Raw genomic sequence first — 17,375 nt, 5'->3', positions numbered from 1 at the left:
TCAGTCGTGGTTCGGCGTCAGCTGACTGCAACGGAGAACGCGCGCGCCGACAGGAAGTAAACAAACTCTGTTCGGTGCCCGATTATTATCGCAGCATGACTCCCGCCCTGTAGCATTTTTTTTTCTTTTTTTTTACGCCATGTGGTGTTTGTACAGAGCGCACTCTGAAATGTCGCGCGAATGGAGCCGCGTCCAAGTTCACCCACCGAGGCAGCCAGGAAAGAAACACGTGAAACCGAGATGGGCGTTGATAAGAGGAGAAGGAGGGACACTGTCAGGAATGAAGAGAAGGAAACAGAAAAAAAAGTGCCAAGAGGCTTTACCCTTCAGCAAAAAGGGGGGAGGGGGGGATCGCAAAATAAACGTTATCACTCGCGTTAACTGGGCGTGAACTGGCTTAGTCGCTCAAAGTTGTGCCTGTTTATCCCTAAGCGATCAGCTGCCGATCGGAAGTGTAAGAGTTGGTTTTGACAGGAGCATAGACAGGAGTTATACACAACTAGATTTTTCCTGCGGAAAGGGCGGGGGGGGGAGATAAACCGCAACAAGGGAAGAGGACTTCTCCAAATGGCTCACCGACAGCAATAAGAGCAGGAGCCTTCTCCGGTTCCTAACGGAAAATAATTTGCACGGGTTCTTATAATATGCCTTATGGCAAGCTTGCGTAATAAAAAAAGAAAAAACAGCGCGCGCATGCAGTAGTGCAACGATCGAGTGACACAGTTCGGCACAATGTTACAAGTGGCTCACAAATGCACATTTATTTTTGTCCCAGATTTTCCAGGAACAGCGGGTACAGATCATCAGCCAGCTGGATGGAATGGAAGTGGACCTCGCAGGAGATGGGCGTTGCGACTCCCCGGGCTACAGCGCCAAGTACTGCACGTACAACGTTGTTATCATTCAGACTAACCATATTCTACAATGGGAACAGGTAAGAATAGGAGAGGTAAGGCAATGCTGCGATACGAAAATTGGCAAGCTGCAATTCCTATTAACTGTGTGAAGTCAGCTGCAGTGCCCAATAGTGCGATCAGGGGGCCTGGCCTCAACTAACGAGTCTCAGTGCAGTCTTTAACAAAAGGCGACAATTTCTGCATGTTATTAGGAGAAATTTATTTCAGCCTCACCAAGAGTGCCCTTGGCAAGTGCTGCTTGCATGTCTATATATAAAAAGAATCAAATTAATCATTATATAATACAAACAATTGAATTACAAAATGTTTCATCGTGGTAAACCACTGGGGAAGAGGTACATTTGCTGACATATATTATTATGTAATGAGGTTTTAATTTCATCTATCTACAAACTGCCACCCAGCTATCTGGACATATTGCAAGAGCAGCAAATCGCCCATACAGCACTACTTTGATGCTTGGCGCATTACTAAAGATGCATGCAGTTGCTTGCTTTAATAATTAGGGCGAATACATGGTAATAACATTATTCTATACTGCATTTACTAAGTTAAAAGCTGTGAGCAGGTCAAAGGGCTGTGAAGCAATAGAACCATGAATCCAGACAATCACAAGTCTATGTTGCTGCCCTGGGCCAGGGTAATGATGACCTGATCATCAGCATGTAGTGCAGCCTGTTGAACCACATATGCGATAAGCGTGATGGCCATGATAGACCATACAGCAAATGCCTGCATTAGCTCCTTGCAAACAGGCAATGGATGAGCAGAGGTAATCTGTTTTGTATAGGTTTTTTTTCTAAAGTTTTTCACTTTGATGTTGTTTGGAAGGTGCACGGCTCACACTTGTGGCATTTGTCAACCTATGATAAATTTAAGAGATAGGTATACAAATAGAACTTCACGGAAAAACCTTTTTACACATCCGCACATTACAGCAAGACATAGCCAAGAAAGAAACCCATAATGAAGTGAAGAAACAACATAATGTAAATGTGAGTGCTGAGACTGCGAGATTAATTTAATACTGAGGCAGCTTGGTTATAACGCCAGTAAGAAACACAAAAACAATGGGATGTTCTATACTTTCTTATACTGTCAATTGTTTGGTCAACAACACCTCTTAGATTTCTTGTCACAGTAAAATAGCAGTACAAGACCAGGTGTCTTTTGTTATGACCGTGCATCATCCGCACTTGCGCGCTCTATTGTTCGCCTGTGGGCATCGATAAGTGCTGTGGATATGTGCTGTTGGTACAAAGGGCGCTAAGTGAGCCTGTTTCCATGAATCCTTTTGTGTAAGCCTGTTTTGCTTTGTAGAGACCCTGCAAATGCCAAATTGGCCCTGTCAAGGGAACATCTAGAAAAATACAAAGAAATGTCCCCCTGCGGGAAATAGCCGGAAGTGCTTTCGTTCAATTGTTCACCCTTCCCGTCGAGAAGCGCTATCGTCCAGTGAGGAATGCCTACTGTCCAAAGGAGACAACAGAGTGACACGTCCGCTGACGTACAGGACAAGAAAAGAGCAAGGTGATTACGGCCATTAGAGGATTTCCCGGGAATGCAGGAAAGATTTGCAATTGTTGGAAAGGGACAATGCTGGGAGCAGTATGCGGCGCGCACGTGCACTTGGGTTTCTGAGAAGGAAATCCACTTACCGGAACCAGCATATCGAATCTTTGCTGAAGAATAGAAATGTACCTCCTCGCCGTTCCCAAGCTCTTCCCGCCAACAAGTGACCACGCCCAACGAAACAATGCCGGACCAGTCAGTGCATCAGACCATCAGTGCAGTGATGTGTTCGATTGGATGCCGATATCTGAGGGGCGTGCCCTGGAACTGGTTGGTCAGCGTCTTCAGAGAGGGGCTGGACATAGGGGGCTTTAAGGACGCTGCAGAGCACGAAATGACGCTCTGAGCCCTGGGTAAACGGCTCATCCAGACGCTTCTCGCTATGAACTCTTAACGCTTGCCATTTTGCTGATGTACCCTTCTTTTTCATGTAAATAATCATGTAAATAAGTTTTCTTAAAGTGCCATTAAACCTGCTTGTATATATTTTCCCAACTTCGAAGATTCAATCCTTCATGAACCCGGAGTCTCTGCACGCTACCAAGTGAAGGCCGGGTCAACTTAGTCCCAGCGTCACAACAACTGGTGACCAGCGTTGGGATCTGAATCTACAAGCCACAACATCTGGTGATTGGAGGTGGATCTGAAGCTACAAGCCACAACATCTTGTGATCGGAGGTGGCATCCCAAGCAACAAGCAGGAGCGACAATCGGCCAACAAGAAAGCAGCTCGGAACATCGATCGCATGTGTGGGTGAGTGCTTGGCTTTTCTTCTGATGTGGACCAGGTTCTAGAACAGGGTTATATTTTAGAACTGGTAAAAAGTGTTGAAACGCCTATAGGTTTGGTAGTTTGCACAGTTGTTTTGGAAGTAGCCGACACTCGGAGCGATCATGGACTTACAAAAGCTGCAGAAACCGGAACTGTTGCAACTGTGTCAGGAATTGGGAATTGATACAAGTGGTTTGGCACGAAAACCCTTGATTTTAAAGGCAATCAATGATTTGGGAGCCGATGATGAGGAGCTCAGGGAAGCATGGAACCTCATCGAACAAAAAAAGGAGGAGCAACTCAGACAGCAGAAAGAGCGGGAAAAAGAGGAACAGAGGCGTGAGCGTGAACTTGAGAGGGAAAAAGAGAAAAAGAAGCGTGAAATTGAAAGAGAAGCAAAAAGGCTGGAGCTAGAAATTGAGCTCCGGAAATTAGAACTAGATTTGAGCAAGAGGTCGGGCAATTGTCCCCAGCTAGCGGTACCTCTTCTCAACAAGGAGGCAGATTTCAAGATGTCAAAGTACATGCAGCCATATGTGACATCAGGGGATATCGGTCTGTATCTGGCTAACTTTGAGCGAACTTGCGAAAAACTGTCCTTCCAGCGAGACACGTGGTCTCAGAGATTATTGACGGTTCTGCCCTGCGAGGCAGCGGAGGTTGTCGCGCGGCTAAGCAAGGAGGACGCGGACAACTACGAGAAGGTAAAGGCTTGCCTTCTGATTTTCGGAGACAGAGATGTGCAGGCCTTAACACGTTCAAAGGCGCGAGAACTAGCTACACTGCTCATTCCAGAAAAATCCACAGCGGAGGAAACGGCAGTTAAAACAGTGGTAGATGCGGAAGATAGCAGGTCAGAAAACTTTGAGGGCGAGGCATCTCAGATAAGTCAACTTTAAAGTGAGCTTGATGAGACGCGGAATGAGGACGTTCTGGAGAGTAACCTCTTGCCGCCAGTGTCTAGTAATCTGACGAGACTTTTAAGTGGAACCCGAGAGGACTTAGCTATGGAGCAAGCCGTGGTAAATCTAACGTTAAACCTTCCCGAGGAGAGGGGGGACAACTTGATTTGCCTCAGCGGAAAAGGAAGCAACGCTCAGGAGCTTCTCAAAAAGCCGGAGCAGAGAGGAGAACTAAAGAAATCCCAGCTGTCCGATCTGGGCGAGATAATAACAGAGTTTGAGGCCTGCTTCGTGGACAGGCCAGGCAGGACTGATTTGACTGAGCACGATATTGAGCTGACTTCAGGCGTGCCAGTGCGATCAAGGTGCTACCGATTCTCTCCAAGGCAAAGAGAAATTCTGGATAGGGAAGTAACTCGCATGCTGGAATTGGGAGTAATAAAACCCTCGGAAAGCGATTATGCTTCGCCTATGATCTTAGCAGAAGCTCCAGGTAAAGACCCTAGGCCTGTGGTAGACTACCGAAAGCTAAATTCTCTCACCAGGGATCAAGTGTATCCTATTCCGAATATTGAGGAGAGAGTAGAACAGGTCAGTAGAGCGGCATATGTGACTACGCTGGACCTTACTCGAGGATACTGGCAAGTACCGCTCAGTGAACGCGCCAGCAGATACGCGGCTTTCGTCACTCCGACGGGCAGCTACCAGCCAACAACGATGAGTTTCGGGCTCAAAAATGCTCCATTTTGTTTTTCCCGACTCATGGATAGGGTTTAAAAGGGGTGTGAAACATTCGCGGTGCCTTATTTAGATGACATTGCGGTTTTTTCCGACTCATGGGCGGACCATATGGTACATCTAAGAGCTGTACTGAGCCTTTTGCGTCAAGCTGGACTAACCGTAAAGGCCGAGAAATGTTGCTTGGCAAGGGCGACCGTGGACTACTTGGGTCACAATGTAGGTCAAGGTTTCAGGAAACCCAGCGAGATTAAGATTTCTGCGGTAGCAGACTACCCGCGGCCGAGCACGAAGACGGAAATTCGAGCATTCCTGGGTCTGACTGGATACTACAATCACTACATCCCTAACTATTCAGCTTTGGCCAGCCCTCTGACCGACGCTCTCCACAAGACAGAACCGACAAATGTAGTTTGGGACGAACAAAAGGAAGCCTCCTTCGTAAACCTGAAGGCTGTGCTGATTAGCCGTCCGGTATTGCGAGCTCCAGACTATGACCGAGAATTCACGGTCCAGTGTGATGCCAGTGATCGAGGGCTAGGTGCTGTTCTCTGCCAGAGAGATGACGGTAATGAGCACCCCGTGCTCTACCTGAGCAGAAAACTGAGTTCTAGAGAGAGGGCTTATTGCGCGTCAGAGAAAGAGTGCGCTTGCATTGTATGGGCCATTCAAAATTTGCAGTGCTATCTTGGAGGGGCCAAATTCACCGTAGAAACGGACCATTTTCCCCTTTTTGGCTGCAAACTGCGACATCGAAGAACAGTCGCCTTCTGAGGTGGAGCTTGATTTTACAGCAGTACAATTTTGAAATAAGATACAAAAAGGGGAAGTTAAATGGGAATGCGGACGCGCTTAGCCGCTGTTTCTAAGCGGTCCGAGGTGTTCCTCACCATGTATCCAAAATAATAATCAGGTTTTTTTTTTTTCGTGCGCTTGTATATGTGTGACTATGTAAAGCAGCACGTTTGGTTTTTCTAGGCATACGTGGGTCCTGAACGTCTTGAGTGTGGGCTTTTCTCGAACAACGATGGCAGTTTTCTTTTAACCTGGTCTCTTCAGACGGGAGCCGAGTGCTTGCTTGGACATGTGGTTGAGTTTCAGAGACAGCTCAAGCAATTTGGCCTACGACAATCAAGACAACGCGACAAGCAACATCGAGCTTCAAGCATTCATGTGCAGGCCATTAAGTCGTCCCATCATGCAGCAGCTGCGACTGCTGCCCTCCGAGACTCTACTGGCGGGGGAGGAGGCTGTTATGACCGTGCATCATCCGCACTTGCGCGCTCTATTGTTCGCCTGTGGGCATGGATAAGTGCTGTGGATATGTGCTGTTGGTACAAAGGGCGCTAAGTGAGCCTGTTTCCATGAATCCTTTTGTGTAAGCCTGTTTTGCTTTGTAGAGACCCTGCAAATGCCAAATTGGCCCTGTCAAGGGAATGTCTAGAAAAATACAAAGAAATGTCCCCCTGCGGGAAATAGCCGGAAGTGCTTTCGTTCAGTTGTTCACCCTTCCCGTCGAGAAGCGCTATCGTCCAGTGAGGAATGCCTACTGTCCAAAGGAGACGACAGAGTGACACGTCCGCTGACGTACAGGACAAGAAAGGAGCAAGGTGATTACGGCCATTAGAGGATTTCCCGGGAATGCAGGAAAGATTTGCAATTGTTGGAAAGGGACAATGCTGGGAGCAGTATGCGGCGCGCACGTGCACTTGGGTTTCTGAGAAGGAAATCCACTTACCGGAACCAGCATATCGAATCTTTGCAGAAGAATAGAAATGTACCTCCTCGCCGTTCCCAAGCTCTTCCCGCCAACAAGTGACCACGCCCAACGAAACAATGCTGGACCAGTCAGTGCATCAGACCATCAGTGCAGTGATGTGTTCGATTGGATGCCGATATCTGAGGGGCGTGCCCTGGAACTGGTTGGTCAGCATCTTCAGAGAGGGGCTGGACATAGGGGGCTTTAAGGACGCTGCAGAGCACGAAATGACGCTCTGAGCCCTGGGTAAACGGCTCATCCAGACGCTTCTCGCTATGAACTCTTAACGCTTGCCATTTTGCTGATGTACCCTTATTTTTCATGTAAATAATCATGTGAATAAGTTTTCTTGAAGTTATATATTTTATCAACTTCGAAGATTCAATCCTTCATGAACCCGGAGTCTCTGCACGCTACCAAGTGAAGGCCGGGTCAACTTAGTCCCAGCGTCACGAGACTTTTAACAAATATGTTGCTAAAACTGTTTTCAACTGCTATGCAACAGCTGCAAGCAGGTTCAGCATCTATGACTGACTAGAATACACACCATCACTACCAACTCATCAGTCAAATATATATATAAATATATATATATATATATATATATATATATATATATATATATATATATATATATATATATATGAAGGAAAGAAGCCTACAGTCGGCGAGGCCAAGGAAAGCGTTGGGGATGGTACTTTTATGTCTTTTTTTTTGTTAATGTTTACTTGGATAATCATCGAAATTAGTAATGTAATCTGTTTAGGGGAAGATAATTAGAAACAAAGTAGAAGAAAAAACAACGTGCCGATGGTGGGATCCGAACCCACGACCTCCGAATAACGCGTCCGGTGCTCTTCCAACTGAGCTACATCGGCCGCTGTCCCCCCTGCTACTTTCTTGGGTATTTATGTTGTCTGTATACGAACCTTGAGAGTGTTCACCAGCGCCACCCTCAGCCATAGCGGCGGACGTGGGACGTCCTTTGTTGCCGCCAGCGTCACGTAGAACGTGATCAAGAGCGAGGGCGAAAGCTGTGCTAGAACCCTCTTACGCTACCTATGGTTTCAAGACTGCCAGAACCGAGACCCCCGTAAGCTACAAGCAGATCAATCAAGGGGAAATGAGGGTGCTCGTTATAATACATGAAGGAAAGAAGCCTACAGTCGGCGAGGCCAAGGAAAGCGTTGGGGATGGCACTTTTATGTCTTTTTTTTGTTAATGTTTACTTGGATAATCATCGAAATTAGTAATGTAATCTGTTTAGGGGAAGATAATTAGAAACAAAGTAGAAGAAAAAACAACGTGCCGATGGTGGGATCCGAACCCACGACCTCCGAATAACGCGTCCGGTGCTCTTCCAACTGAGCTACAACGGCCGCTGTCCCCCCTGCTACTTTCTTGGGTATTTATGTTGTCTGTATACGAACCATGAGAGTGTTCACCAGCGCCACCCTCAGCCATAGCGGCGGACGTGGGACGTCCTTTGTTGCCGCCAGCGTCACGTAGAACGTGATCAAGAGCGAGGGCGAAAGCTGAGCGAGGGCGAAAGCCGCTATGGCTGAGGGTGGCGCTGGTGAACACTCTCAAGGTTCGTATACAGACAACATAAATACCCAAGAAAGTAGCAGGGGGGACAGCGGCCGATGTAGCTCAGTTGGAAGAGCACCGGACGCGTTATTCGGAGGTCGTGGGTTCGGATCCCACCATCGGCACGTTGTTTTTTCTTCTACTTTGTTTCTAATTATCTTCCCCTAAACAGATTACATTACTAATTTCGATGATTATCCAAGTAAACATTAACAAAAAAAAAAAGACATAAAAGTACCATCCCCAACGTTTTCCTTGGCCTCGCCGACTGTAGGCTTCTTTCCTTCATGTATTATAACGAGCACCCTCATTTCCCCTTGATTGATCTGCTTGTAGCTTACGGGGGTCTCGGTTCTGGCAGTCTTGAAGCCATAGGTAGCGTAAGAGGGTTCTAGCACAGCTTTCGCCCTCGTTCTTGATCACGTTCTACGTGACGCTGGCGGCAACAAAGGACGTCCCACGTCCGCCGCTATGGCTGAGGGTGGCGCTGGTGAACACTCTCAAGGTTCGTATACAGACAACATAAATACCCAAGAAAGTAGCAGGGGGGACAGCGGCCGATGTAGCTCAGTTGGAAGAGCACCGGACACGTTATTCGGAGGTCGTGGGTTCGGATCCCACCATCGGCACGTTGTTTTTTCTTCTACTTTGTTTCTAATTATCTTCCCCTAAACAGATTACATTACTAATTTCGATGATTATCCAAGTAAACATTAACAAAAAAAAAGACATAAAAGTACCATCCCCACCGCTTTCCTTGGCCTCGTCGACTGTAGGCTTCTTTCCTTCATGTATTATAACGAGCACCCTCATTTCCCCTTGATATATATATATATATATATATATATATATATATATATATATATATATATATATATATATATATATATATATATATATAGCATAAGTAAATAGACCTACTTGGTTGCTAGAGGTTACATAAAAGTGAAAAATTGCTTCATACTGTTTCCAAGTTTATTTGTAGTCGACGTTTCGGCAGGAGCCCTGCCTTTCTCAAGACTGATGGTAGATGATTCTTGTTTGTCTTCTTATAGGGTTGGCCAGAGGTGATACAAACAATATGGGCACACACAGGTGAGTCAGCTGGACACGCACAACACACACATACACACACAGCTGCGGAGAGCAGGCTAGGCCCAATGGGCCATCAACCCAAGGCACCGGCCACCGCGAGTCATCTGTATACAGTACAAGACACAATACAGGCAACCGCGGAACAACCTTGGAAGGGAAAAAAAAGAAAAAAAAAAAGACGAAAACAGGTGGGGGAAGGTGTTTGCTGCAGGTGGTGAGAAAATTATTTTTCTTGTTCTCACTAAAAGATGGGAGCGCCCAGCGTGATGAGAAAACCAGGTGGACACTGCTGGTTAGAAGAACCTGACAGCGGCGAGTAAAGTTCGAGCAACTTGCGACGGGAGATGAACCTCAAAGAAAGAATAAAAAAAAAAAGAAGTAAGTAAATATGTGGGACAGTAGAATGGTGAAATACTTTGAGGTTTTCGCTAACAGATGTGAGGGCTAAACAAAAGAAGAAAACATATATATATATATATATATATATATATATATATATAGATATATATATATATATATACCGCCGGCGCGTTGTTTTTCCTTCCGCTTTGCAGTTAATGCTCTTTATTCCAATAATCATCATAAGAGGAATTCCTGTAAATGTCAACAGTATAAACATAAAAAAATGTTTGCCTTGCACTCGCAGACTGTTCGCTCCTTTAAATGCTATATATATGTATATATGTACATTTTTTACAGATTCATGTGCTTTCAGGAAGCTAAACTGCATTCTCATGAACTCCCTGTTCCTGAAGGACATTCGACAACTCTCCCCTAAAGCCCAAACATCCTCCCTTGAATCATTTCATAATTTGGTCATCAGATTTGCTCCCAAATCAATTGCATACTCGGATGATGGGATGCAAGCAAGGTAAGTTGAATGAAAGAGAAGGATACGACATTATTTTTTACTCCAGTGCCAGTACGCATTCCAACTTTTCTGCATTGCATATGCAAACAATCAATCCTTGCATGAAGCATTTAATGTATGTTCATAATATTGTCATTGTAAAAGGAACAGAGGCCAGAGCAAATAGAACTCAGTAAAAAACAAAAAAAAACAGAAGTTCATCTATGAAAGCCTGTGCTTCATTCGCACCATATCTTTTTCCTCCTTTCGATTCTTCAACTTGCTAAGTAGCCCAACTAAGCAGATCGCGTTTAGTTAATGCTACAATAGCCACTACGACCAGCACTCCTCTTAGTACAGTGCTTGATCTGGAGCTGTCATGTTATCAGGCCAGGTAATATGAGACCTTACAATTACGACTCACAGGAGTCAATTCTGACATCTGCCAAAAAAGGGCACCCACTATGTCAAGTGAATCCCAACTCCTGCTCAAAGTATGCACCAAATGAGAAATTTTCCACAATCCTTCCATCCTGACATCAAATACTCTGCTGTAAAATTAGCTGAACCTATCTTTTGTCTTTCTCTTCGAATCTCAAGACTGCTGCCATGTCAAGGGTAGTTTTCATACATTTTGAGGAGACTGCGGTGCACACTTCTGACATTCTAAGAATGCTTCATATAATATCGTAAAACATAATTGCTAGCATGGTAGCACTAGCCATTCTATAATCCCCTTCCATAGAAAAAGTGAGACAGGAGGCTGCAGACTGCACAGGCCATCTAAGGGTCCTCATTGGAAGTCACTGCTCTTATGTTAAAATAGGCAGATGGGATGACATAAAGAACGAAGTTGAGGACAAGCATGAAGCGCAGGCTGAAAAAACACCTCGTCTCTCTTTTGTGCTCCTCACCTTAGTGCAGTCCCAAGACAAAGGCAGTTTTTAAAGAACTGTAAGTTAACAGCGCAAGTTTCCGACCCCTCTAGAACCATCTCGAATGTCCCGAGGCTACTGTATTGAAGCTGCAAGAATGCTCAAGGTTCACTTGACCACTTGAACTAATGATCGCTAGAATACAACAGCAGGGAGAACACAGGTGATTCACGATATGATGTTGTATAGCCCATGTCATACATTCATTTTGCTGCTTGGAGATCATTGCATCACATTCTTAATTCTAAAGGCGCTGAACATAGTAGCTAAATCAGAAGCAATTTCTGCTGCAGTGTTGTGAATATAATGTATAATGGTTCCTTATGGTAGCCTCTTCTGTATAATTTTGCTGGTAGGCAACAAGAAACACATTTTTTTCCAAAGTATGAAAAATTAATTCATATTTACCTTCTTTATAGGTCACATCTGGCTGTAATTCACTTTAATGAAAATTCCTCAAGGCTCCAGGCACAGACAAAAAAAAGGAGATGACCGCTGGAAAGTAAAGATGGCAAAAGCAAGGAAAGGACATTTCAGTGTCGCTCCAGTGAAAACGCAGCCTGCGTTTTGTAAGTTGAAAGTTTGTTCTACTTATAATATTACACGAAAAACTAAGTGCACTGTTGTAATCTCGATGACTATTTCATGCAGCGTACGTCCACAAGCTCCTCCAAGATGTGGAGAAACGGTCTGAGGGCTCTTCGCACAGAGAGACAGCTGCAAGCACAGCTTCAGAGCGTCACTTTATGACGGATGCCTATGAAAGACCGTCAAAAGAAGAACTGATTGCTGCTCACAGACACAGATTTGCTCTTCACAATGACTAGTCAATTACACAGTACAACTGCCAGTGTGCTTAACCTAAATGCTAAACAGACTGGCATCATTTTTTAAAAATACACAGCGCAACAAACATAGGACAAGCGAGTAGACGGGAACAGCGCTGACTATCAACTGCATGATTTATTGAAAGAACACTAATATATACAAAAATGCTCTGAATGTTTTATCTACGAACATGCGCACTTGGTTGTCAGAACATTTTTGTATATATTCGTGTTCTTTCAATAAATCATGCAGTTGATAGTCAGCGCTGTTCCCGTCTACTCGCTTGTCCTATGTTTGTTGCGCTGTGTATTTTTAAAAAATGATGCACCAACTAGCTCAACTCACAGTTCTCTTGAGACTGGCATCAGCGCCGCAAAGAATTGGCCACTGGAGCCAAGAAAATTGTTTCAATATGTTTGCTGCGGCTGACAATAGCTGGAGCGCAGTTTCATATGACTTTTGTTGTATGAGTGAGTGCAATCTTGTACCCATATCTCTTCGTTTTCCTTGTGGCTGCGGCTAAGCAAAAGTGCACACAAAACATGTTGCTGTTTGCTTATCGCGGCAACTACACATGGTGTGCGACCGCTCGCAGGCCTTTCAAGTATTATATCAAAGCTGCCGCTTGAAACAAAAGTAAAAAAGGCAGAGCAACTGTGGGTTCAAGGTGTGTAAGGCTAGATTGCGAATAATTATGCCAGTCAGAGTTTTTGAGGCCAAACTAGAAGTAAATGGAAATTTCAAGTGAGCCGGCTTCACAAGTGACCATGTAACACCTCTCTTTTCATGGGCTTGCTGTTTCCCATCCGTTAAGCTACACAGTTTACAAGACAACAGTGTAATTATGCTGATTATTATTATGTGCGCGAAATAATACAGTGTTCTTAGCGGCAATTTAAACTGCTGAGCGACTCAATCACCTTCATTCAGATCTTTTTCCTCCTGTCGACAGAAAAACAAATGCTAAGGTAGGAACAAAAGGCTACTAATACAGTAGCTTGAAGAGGTTTTTAGCCCTGTTTGACATGGACGACAGACAGTCATATTATTACAGTGATCTGCTAGCGAAAAAAAAAAAGATCAGCAAGTAAAAGAAATGTGCAATATGGACAGGGGCTGTGTCGGAAACAAAGTGTGAGAAATGTACATGTATTTACATTCACTTGCCACTGACTCTTGTACACACTTTGAGTATCTTTAACGCGCAGAACATAAAAGAAAGACATGGTGACAAAAAAAATATTAAAGTGTCACATACATTCGAATGTACACCGGCTCAAGCATAAGAAACAACAAGGTTATAAAACTAAGAAAGCACAGTTTTTCGCCGAGGAGAGCGATTCTCTAGGAATAATCTCGAAATAAAGTCGTTTTCTTTGTTTCTTCGGTGCGTCCTCATCACTGCACGTCATGTGAAACCTTGCAAGGGCCAGATACAGCATGCGTATCCTAATACATGTTTACCGCGGCGGCTTGTACCTCTCCGGCTCTACCGCTCAGTCGTTTGTGGTGAAACTGCGCACGGAGCTTTGATATTACGGTAAACTTTATTTGCTCGTAGGAAGTTAGGTAAGGGTGCTTAATTCGTTGCTGCTGCGTACAATGCAAACCCGCAGTCTGTACCGGGATCGGGGCCGAAAGCCGCCAACGCCGGCGCACGATTCCGCGGGTTCGCGCACGGCCGAGCCAGGTAGGCGCAGTTGTCTTAGGTAATTTACTATAAGGCAAAAGTTTATAACCTACAAACTTACTACGAGACAAAATGCAACCTCCGTGAGTAGTTTCACGCAATCAAGTCAACGGTTAAGACGGTAGGATTTTAATAGTCGCCACAGTAATGATGCATCACAACAATGACTAACTCATTGCACCTGTGAAACCGTCGCTTATCTGTGCGCTATGTTCAAGCTAGTAAACACATTACTTACCAGCGTATGTTGTCGCCTTGACTTCATCCGAGGTGCGTATTTTGGTTTGGTGGACACAGGAACGAAGCAGCGGTTGCCTCCGAAATTTTGCTGCACTACGTAAGGCGCAGGGGATTGGGGCCCGACATTTAAAGCACCGACTATATGCTGTAAACCTGTAAGCCGACTTCGAAGTTCATTTCGCATGGGCGACACAACAAACGAGAACATTCACAGGCGGAAAGTGCCCCGCAAGTACACTGCTAGGAACTGAAACGAGACAGCCGCTTGCGACCGCGCCGCGATTGCCGTGGTGCCTGCGCGAAGGGCAAAGATGCGCGCGTGCGCGCGCGAGACCGGAAGTGCAGGAAAAAAAAGCTTTGAAAAAATGTTTCTGTCTAGAGAACATCCTAATTTTCTTTCCTGATAATTAAAAGTTAAGCGTATTTCCATTTTTCTGGCATAAGCGATAGTTTAATGGCTTTGTGACGTCGCAAAGAAGCAGACCAATAGTCATTCGAAAACGCATGCACGTAGCAGCGTTGCACAGAGGAGGAGGAGGACTGGCAAAAGTCGAAGGAAAGAACGTGCCAACTGTCGAATGGGATTGTGGGACCTGCACTGCGCGTAGACGTGTATTATTATTGCGTTCAAATGTGTATCGCAGCATAATCTAGCGACTGAGATAGTTTGTGAGGAGTGCTCGGGAGGTGTTTGTGGGCCCCTTTAAAGAATGGGCCACCGCGGCCTTACAAGGGTGTTGCAACTTGCATATAAGTCACCAAAGCGATCTTTTCAGAAGCATGACTCGGTGCCGATCCTGTTTCCACTTCGAAGACTGAAAAGTGAAACCTACGGAATGTTGGTCGTATGCGGTAGTAAAACGGCAAGTGTCGAAAAGCGAATGCAGGAATTGTTTTTTTTTTTTATGCCGCGACCAACTTGTTTCATAGTTCTGTTCTTTCCTATAGTGCATGGATTCCGACACATGTAGCAAGGTCGCAGCGGTCAATTTTTCCCCAATAAAGCTACTTCAGCCTTTATAGTTACTCAAAAGGTCCTTATGCAAATACTGTATATTTTCACTATACCTAACATCAGTGATACGGAAAACTCCACCTGAACATTGACATCATATCAAGATAGTTTCACTCTGAATGGACATTTCGATTTCAGTATATCTACTCAAAAGCGTACGTACACGTATTTTGCTCTCTAGAGATACCGCAATTCGCAGCGTCGACCGCGATAAAAAAAAAAGATTCCATACAAAGCAAAAACAGCGCAAACTTCACAATGGACAGAGAAGGGCAGACGAGACACAGGCGCTTTCATTTCATAGCTACGTGTAGCGGCGTGATGTTTCTGCAATACAGTGGCAGCGCAGCTTGTAGGCAGAGTTCGCAGGCAGCTGCGCGAACCAGCGGCTGCGCCGGCTGCCGCGCTAGCAAGCTGGTCACGAATAAACTAAGGTGCTATTTTTAAACCTCTATCTTCAATGGAGCTGTAACTTAGTGGTTTTAGCTTGGCACATCCAGAAGATCCAATAAACAGTGTATATCTCGAAATTTATGTTGGATTTGGTTTGTTTTGTAGGGTTTAACAAAGCGATTCGGGCTATTAGGGACGCCCTAGTGGAGGACTGCAGAAAGTTTGATTAAATGCTGTTCTTTAATGTGCACTGACATCGCGCAACACACAGCAAAATTGGTGTCAAGACCCCTTTAGGGTGAATGCAGGTGTTACTTTGCGCTTTGCTAAAATAGCGATGCGGATGTGTTATCAAGCGAGCATGTTTATAAATACCAGTAGGGAACATGTCGACTGATTTGCAGCAATGTCTTGATAGACTTCTCTTGGTGTTTTTTTGCAGTGAAGATCCTGACGGTGCCGATGCGACCAGATGCCCTAACGGATGCCCGCAGGAGACGCTGCTTCCGTTGAAGGCGGCCTGTTGGAGATGACAGTACCCATGAAGGTTTCGAAGTCCGAAGGGGTTCGGATTTCCACTGAGGCTCGGGCGCGCGAGGACGACCCCGCAGCCGAGGGACATCTCGTTCCCATAGCCGCTCAGGCATCCATAGTTCAGGCACCTGAAGGAGTTCAAGCACCGCAAGGAGTTAAGGAAACGGAAGGTGCCCGGTTGCCAAATTATCATGTTCTCAGTGTCTCAAATTCGCACAAAGTCATAGAGCAGCCTGAAGATGAGGCAGCCACGGTTCATGCTCTTGTACTAAAAGAGATAGTTGAAGCTTTTTCTCGTTACGATGGACCAGATGTCGACCACCTCCGGCCATGCACGCACCGGGAAGGTCATTTGTGCCACATAGCAGCTAAGTTAAAAGTTTGGAACGGCTTTTTCTGGATCATAGGTCTTGAACTACAAGAAGATGACTCTTTGCAGCTCATGCTGTTACCGTCTAGTGACAACGCAAACAGGAAACACGAGGCCTCCATGAAAGATCGGAAGAGAGCCTCGATGCTCCTGTATCATTTGCTCACGAAGCACCGGTGTGTTGTGGGAGCGACCATCAACAACGAAATCCTTAGTGGCCATGAAGAAATCGTGTGCCTCGCGATTCGTCACAACCTGGGGCTGAAGAAGCTCATTCTGCAGTTGACGTCAACGCGGAAGGTCCTTCCTCAATCCCTGGCGTTGGCTGTAGTTTCGCTGACGCAGTTGGAAGGGCTGGAATTGACCGTAGACACATACGGGCAACTTCTCGACGATTTCGCGCCTTTGCTGGTGAAGACTACTTCCTTGACGAACCTTATAGCTATTAATATCAACGTTACACACGCGGCTGCCACAAGTTTCATGGAAGGGCTCTTCCAGAACAGGAGCATCACTCAGTTGTCGATATCAACGAGGATATTAGACGGCGGCAGCCGACCCTACGGGCCAGGGAATCCGCATATCGCCCTTGGCGCTTATCTGAAACATAGTCTGTCCCTGAGGTCAGTGAAGATAACGGCGCCTGAACACGGTCCAGAGATTGACGTCTGGACTATCTGTGATGCTCTGGCCACGAACAAGGTGCTGACTAGCCTTGAGCTGGAGGTGATTACGCTGAAGCTGGAGTACGCAAAAGCAATAAAATGGCTTCTCTGCCGCAACAACACACTTAGGAACTTCAGCTTCACATCCCGCCACCTCGACAGCAAATATGACGTCGAAAGCTCTGCTGGACAGGATTGCCCAAGATGCCAAATTATGCACTTCAATGGCGACCCCAGCCATGTGAAGCCCTGGATATCCGCTCTACTAGAAAATGAGACTTCGATCACACAACTGACTTTCTCAATGTGGGGCTTTAACCTCTCAGAGTGCCAAGAATTTTGCCGAGCGGTCAAATCGAACAAGTCTCTAAATGTCATCCTTGAACATCTCGAGGGCAAGGCATTAAATATCTGCAATTTTCTTTTTGAATGTGGACTACAAGACAGAGTCACTGTCAACAGCTACTGTGTGGTGTATTATCCAGACACAGGAACCCGGCCAGGTGGATG

General features: G+C 45.6%; 1 long non-coding RNA gene across 1 annotated transcript; it reads right to left on the bottom strand.

Moving 5' to 3' along the window:
* Nucleotides 1-579: 579 nt before the first annotated feature.
* On the bottom strand, nt 580-13,961 carry LOC146187597 (uncharacterized). Its single transcript, XR_014707137.1, has 3 exons — nt 13,887-13,961; nt 11,539-11,625; nt 580-879 (listed from the first exon to the last, which is right to left on the bottom strand). It is a non-coding gene; the product is annotated as an uncharacterized LOC146187597 (long non-coding RNA).
* Nucleotides 13,962-17,375: the final 3,414 nt, after the last annotated feature.

Source organism: Amblyomma maculatum, chromosome 5 (genome assembly GCF_055883805.1).
Source record: "Amblyomma maculatum isolate TAMU_Amacu chromosome 5, ASM5588380v1, whole genome shotgun sequence".
In the NCBI taxonomy this organism is placed as follows: domain Eukaryota; kingdom Metazoa; phylum Arthropoda; class Arachnida; order Ixodida; family Ixodidae; genus Amblyomma; species Amblyomma maculatum.
Note: the sequence above shows the minus strand (reverse complement) of the source record. Positions and strands in the feature narration are given on the sequence as shown.